The sequence below is a fragment of the Zeugodacus cucurbitae genome, chromosome 5 (assembly GCF_028554725.1).
Source record: "Zeugodacus cucurbitae isolate PBARC_wt_2022May chromosome 5, idZeuCucr1.2, whole genome shotgun sequence".
Classification (NCBI taxonomy): Eukaryota; Metazoa; Arthropoda; class Insecta; order Diptera; family Tephritidae; genus Zeugodacus; species Zeugodacus cucurbitae.
The window spans coordinates 64,730,020-64,737,090 of record NC_071670.1 but is presented as its reverse complement, the minus strand read 5'-3'; positions in this window follow the sequence as shown (position 1 = coordinate 64,737,090).

Sequence of the window (7,071 nt, the reverse complement as noted above, 5' to 3'; positions counted from 1 at the left end):
TTCAAAATTTCAAAATTAAAAAATAAATATTCTTATTCTTAAAATATGTTTAACATATTATCCAAAAATGTCAAATTCATCGGAGTAAAATTCAAAGAGATAGATCCTTTTCAAGTTCTGCCTATCAGGTCACATCAGTTCGAATGTGAAATATTAAACGCGTTTATCTCAAAACACGATTTTTTAAGTCGGTGGTCACGTACAATTTTGCACACATCTTTGAAATAACATTAACTAGTTAAGGAACGAAGGATTTGTTTTTATTTTTATTACAACTATTTTTTGCGAGACAATATAAGACGAAAAATTCACCAAAAAATTGAAAAAATTCTCAAAAATTCCTTCCTTCGTTCATTAACTAGATTTAACCATGTAATCTCGAAATATATTTGGTTTATCAATTTTGGATGAGCAAATTATAAATTATGCTGCAAGAACTTTTTTTGCACATGTCATGGGAGAGGAGGCACCAACGACTCAGTTTTCGGAATTTTTAAATAAAAAATTCACAAAATACTGTTGAAATATGTGTCTTTGATATGCTGAATTGTTCAAATGATCTATGATTGTGCCTATTTAAAAAAATACGCTTGTTTTCAATCTCTGAAACCCACCTAGCCGGTGAATTATGAATGATCATTTCAATTACTCGACATTTGAAACTATACTCTTTTACTTACCATCGACATTTTCAAAAGCAATTTCAAATCCGAATTGTTTGGCTTTCGGTGATTACAATAGAAAACTGTTAAGAAGAATTCTTAGGACAACGTTAAGGACTGTAACTGATCGGAGTAAACTCATTGAATAGATAATGAAATAAGCACTTGAATAGAAAACCAGCAATTAATGAAGTATTTATTGTTCAGAGAAACCGAGTTAAATGTATACAAATTATATCAAACTGAACTTAACAACAACAACAATCAATTCATAATATTTAAAGTACCATTCACTGCTTTGCTGAAAGCATTAGAGCAGTGTGTATATACATGTTTAAAGCCACTGTAGGTAAAAGTTCGAAAAGCTAAAGCTTTGCTATGGACAGTTTGATCATCACTGTTCACATTACTTAGTAATTTCAAATAAATGCAAAATGTAAGAATTTTAATAATTATAAAGTGAAAAATTAAAAGCAAAACAAATAAGGAAGGGGTAAGTTCGGGTGTAACCGAACATTTTATACTCTCGCAATTTATTTATTTAACTTTATGTATATTATATAATACACAATTTGACCCACATATTCGTCATATATATTGTATAAAGTCCATTGAAAGTTGGAAACCAGGCTTGGCGCACTTATTTCTTGGCACCATAGGAAGACTGCTTTCGAAAATGAGCAAAGTCGGACCACTGCCACGCCCACAAAATGACGAAAACCGAAAACACATAAAGTGCCATAACTAAGCCATAAATAAAGCTGTAGAAATAAAATTTAGAAAAAAGGATCGCACTAGGAAGTGGCATATTTGGATGTAATTTTTTAGGGGAAGTGGGCGTGGCCCCGCCCCCAAATAAGTTTTTTGGATATATCTCGCAAACCAATAGAGCTATATAAACCAAACTTTCTGCAGTCGTTTTTTTAGCCACTTCTTCATACAGTTCAAAAATGAAAGAAATCGGATAATAACCACGCCCACCACCCATACGAAGGTTAGGTTGAAAATTACTAAAAGTGGGTTAACTCACTAACGAAAAACGCCAGAAACACTAAATTTTACAGAAGAAATTGCAGAAGGAAGCTGCACTCAGATTTTTTTACAAAATGAAAAATGGGCGTGTCATCGCTCACTTATGGATCGAAAACCTTATCAAGGGACTACTCGACCGATTCGAATGAAATTCGGTATATAATATTTTTTTGATACCCTGATGACACGTGTGGAAAATGGATGAAATCGGTTCACAACCACGACAACTTCCCATGTAACTCAATTTTGAACTCCATCTTATTCCTTCACTTTATAATATATACATAAAAAATCAATAAAGAGAGCAAAATAGAACTTTACAAAAATACTGTATATGATCTGTGGCATCACTTGTGAAAAAATTGTCGAAATCGGACCATAACTTTTCAAATCCCCAAATATCGAATATGAAGAATTCAGTGCCGCATGGTAATTTTTCACCGAAAATTTCGGTAAATCTCTCAGATATCTTAATTTAATTTAGAGGAAATATTTTCCTTCTAATAGTGTAACTTCCCCTTAGCTCTCATATACCTAATTATAGGATTTTCAAATTGGGTCAAATTGTGTGTTATCTTAATAAAAATATATCAATAAATTGCGAGAGTATAAAATGATCGGTTACACCCGAACTTAGCCCTTCCTTACTTGTTTAAATTGAATTACCAAACTTTTTAGAGTCTGTTGAATATTTCTTTAAGCTTTACTTTCTTCAAATCATCCTGGACCATTTTATTACATAGATGATAGCCCGTCAACTTAGGGCATCAATCAACGGAGATTAAACATTATATCAAATTAAAAGATGTCCTGTTACTGGTGCCAAACGTTTAAAAATTATGGTGTGAACTGCGCCCTAATTGACTTCATTTAGGGCCTGTCTGAAAAGCTAATTGAGCATAAACATCGTAAGTAGTTAAAACTTACTTGTGATTTTAATTTCATTTCTCATAAATGTGTTTTCGATGAATGAACGTAAACAGCTTCACATTTAAAGATTCTTCTAGTTCATATGTCAATCAAACGCGAAATCGCTGTTCAATTGTGGGTTGGAAATTGAACTTATACTTATTATTTGTGCTATAATGTTACCAAGTAAATGCTGCAGGCGTCACACCAATTAGCAAAAGTGTGTAAACAAGCTGTTTACAATAAGTTTCAGCAACTGATTAAATTATAGAAATCTAAAATTATATAGAAATGCTTTTTACAAATGCCGCAAACATTGTTTACACATGTCCACATGGGTGTATGTATGTTTGTTTCTTTCTATGTAGGTGTACCTACGTCAGCACCTCGGTTAGTAAATTATTAATGATTATGAGTACTTGGTAATTAAGTATTTTGACAGAAATTAAAATAAAGCAACAAAATCGTTTGTACTTTGGATTTGTGGCGGCGAGCACTTGACCCGGATTATGGGATTTAAGGTTAATTTTGATCAGACATTGAATTAATAATAACTCACAGTTGGTTTCAATGGAAACTTTATTAAAAAAAAAGTTTCTTACGCACAAATGTATTTTGTGGTTGAAATGAGGGGGTACATAATTGGTTCAAAAAGTGTAATTGGATCTAAAATGAGAGTTAACGGTTATTAATAGCAATTGAGAGATGCTAACGGACCTCTAGAGACTGCAAGTAACCATCCACTAAGAGAAAAGAGTCGAAGGGCGTATGTGGTGAAGGTCCGACTGAAGCTCTATCGGAACGGTTTCAAATGAAGAAACCATATTACTGAGGATTATATGCTTAATTTCAGATAGCCATCGTTACTAATGATCTTTCAAGGGAGCACACAAGTAATTTTTTCAATGGTTTAATTGACTCATTTCGTCTTATTGATGACCTTAGTTGATGGTCTGTCATCCAAGTAATAAAATTGTCTGGAACAAGGTGAAAAAAGTGATATCTTCAAGATTCTTCAATGACATCTACGCGAAGAAACTTCATTTTACTAAGAAAGTTGTACCAAAAATGAAATTTTGGAAGTTCTCAATCAATTGTGACAAGCCCCCACGGGCAAAACAATGAAAATACTGCTGAGCTTGGTAAAAACAATACTGTTCAACTCATGGTTATCAAGGAGAAGGAAAATTGTTGTGAGTATGCACATAAATCAGCAACAAAATATTGTGCATTTGAAGACAATTAAATAATATTTACAACTATTTTCGAAAACAATACGTAAACAATTGCAAATAACAATAAATATATTAATAAACCGACGACTAGGTGGGGCTGAGCGCCCCCCAATGAGGAATTAAATAAAAGCAATTAATTTGTATTTAATTTGTTCAACGATCTATATATATATTCACACATATTTGTTATTGTCTCTGCGTAGTCTGAAAGTCCAAGCTTCCATGCGGCAGTTGCAGCGCTAAGTTGTTTACCGGCTGATAAGAGCAATTGGCCGTTGGTGGAAATTTGCTACGCCAGCAGAAGAATGTGTCTCGGGGTGTGAAACGATTGACGTCAATCGATTATAATCCTGTTAATAATATAATGTAAAAGCAATATATAAAACATTTATACATATGTATTATACATATGTATATGTTGCATGTGTTTAAAACGAAACACAACTACCAAGTATTGTAGATCAAGCAAGGTCCTCCATGCTGGACTTTGCTCTGTTGACTACAAGCCGGAGGCAAACGAGCTCTATAGCGTACGCCACAGCTGATAAGAGACAGAAGTAAGCGTCGTTTAAAGCTGCAAAATGCGCGTAATGAAGAACGATTATAAACAAATTATTTAGGTATATTCCGCTACGAGGGTGCCGTATAGAAAGGTGGTTCTGGGGATGACGCTGTATGTAGAAGATTCGTGCAAAGCTATGGACTTAAGGAAATGTTTGTGTTTCATGATCTTCTGGATAAGAGGCGTGTACAGACGAAATGAAACAGTACTCAGACGTGGGTTTAGAGAGAAATTTAAGTAGGAGAAAAAAACTAGTGATACTCTTAATGGGGAGATTAAGGATGTTCTCATTTTGGCATATCGTATTGGAATGTAATAAAATCATCAGTGGATCTTCAGTATGCATTCTAGAGAAATGAGTAAGAAGTTGTCGGTTCAGGAAAGACTTTTTCATTCATTAACCACCGATAATCCGAATTCATGATTTTTCATGATCATTCGTTAAATACTTGTAGGGTTTCAATATTGCATACATTCCAATCATTATTAGGAAAGTTATCAATCTATATTAAGGACTGTTTTTAAACTTATAAGTTTTAGATTTCGGTTGAAAAAATTAATTTATTTTTATGGGTTTCATAACCTCGAGCATTGAATGTAAGAGTTACGTTGAGCCAAAAATCCACTCCAAAGTATTTCGCACTTTAAGGTTGGTCAGCTGGAAAACATATATTCACTCAGCTCTTATGGTAACTTAAAATATCCTAAAATCTTAGTTGACTGATGGGCTGTTCCAGAGGGCGTGATATGATAACTGAACATTTGTCCTGAAACACCACAAATTCGAGTATGAAGTTATTCATAAAAGGGGTTTCGAGTTTTATTTGTATGTGAGGTTAGGAGGGGGTTATCCTATGTGATGGTTATTTTGATTTGATTTGAACGTGTTTTTCTCAAAATTATGTTTTTCAAACTGCCCTCCATCGTATCCCAAAATTGGCTTAACTGAATGACTTGAGATTTGTAGGGTACACTCAACTGTATGGAATGGAATGGACTATACCCAAAATTTCGCAATTTTTTTTCAAATGTCTACCAAAAGTCCAATTTTCGTTATATTCATTTGGTAATAGTCTATTCCATTCATTTACAGACCAAAACGTCGCTCATATTTTTGTGTCCGATAAGCCATTCAGCCGGAATCGTGGAGGAAGTGTGAGCCCCCTAAGCGGGGCTGTTCAGAACGCTGTAATTCATGATCACCACATTACACTATTTTTAGCTCCAAATTTATTTTTATACTGTCGAAAGATATTTTCTTAAATCATAATAAACTTAAAGCTCTATTTAACGGTGGTGGAAAAAAATTATAAAAAACCTCTTAAAAAGTCCTTTACATGGTATGACCCACTTAAGCGGAAATAAAACAAGAAAAAACGTTAACTTCGGCTGTACCGAAGCTAATATACCCTTCACAGCTGCATTTAAGCAAATCTAAAGACGTAAGAAAAAGTAAGTAAAAAAAGAAAACATTTTACTAATTCTTTTTAGCCGGGTTGTTTGCTAGAAACATTAAGGTTATATAGTTAACCGATCTGATCAATTTCTTCGGAGATTATATTATTACCTTAAGCAGTAATCCAATTAAAATTTCGTGAAGATACCACGTCAAATGCGGAAGTTTTACATACAAGCCATTGATTCCTATCGTTCGGTTTGTATGGCAGCTATATGCTATAGTGAACCGATCTGGGCAATTTTTTCGGAGATTAAATTATTTCTATGAACAATAACTCTCACCAAATTCGGGAAGATATGTAGTAAAATGCGGAAGTTTTCCATACAAGCCCTTTATTCCGATCGTTCAGTTTGTATGGCAGCTATATGATATAGTGGTCTGATATCGGCAGTTCAGACAAATGAGTAGCTTTTTAAAGAGAAAATAACATCTGAAAAATTTCAAAACGAAATCTTAAAAACTGAAGGACTAGTTCGTATATATACAGACAGACGGGCATGGTTAAATCGACTCAGTTCAACATACTGATCATTTATATATATACTTTATAGGGCCTCCGACGCTTCCTTCTGGGTGTTACAAACTTCGTGACAAACTTAATATACTCTGTTCAGGGTATAAAAATGTTAGAATTGAGGTTCCCCTAACTTTAAAGTAGGATTTTAGAAGAAATTCGACAAAATATAGACCTAAACATAAATTTTACTTGAAAGCTATTGATTATACCTTCTATTTGGACCAAGAAATCTAAACTGCAGTTAAAAGTGGCGTAAATTACCCCGAGATACCTTGTAAATGGTGTTTTTTTAGACATGTGGCTTTCAAGACGACATAAAATACATATATGTACATAATGTAACGTTATGGCCAAGAGTTTAGCTTTATTATAAAGATAATGGATTCTCATTATGCTTTGCAAACCAAACTGACTATAATACAGCTGTCAAAAAGACTAACTCTATAAAAGTATTGTCTCACTGAAAACACACGCTATAGGCTTTCAGAATATCATTTTCCTTATATTTTCTTTATAAAATAAGCTGAGCTGAATACAAATATGTTGGAATAAGCTTTATTGGCCTACTATATGTATATGTAAGTATATTTACTCTGAGTGGTTAATGATAAATCAATATTTTCAGTCTCAAACAAAGCATACATACATATTCACATGAACATATTTACCTCTAATAGTAGTTGCTTTAAATATAT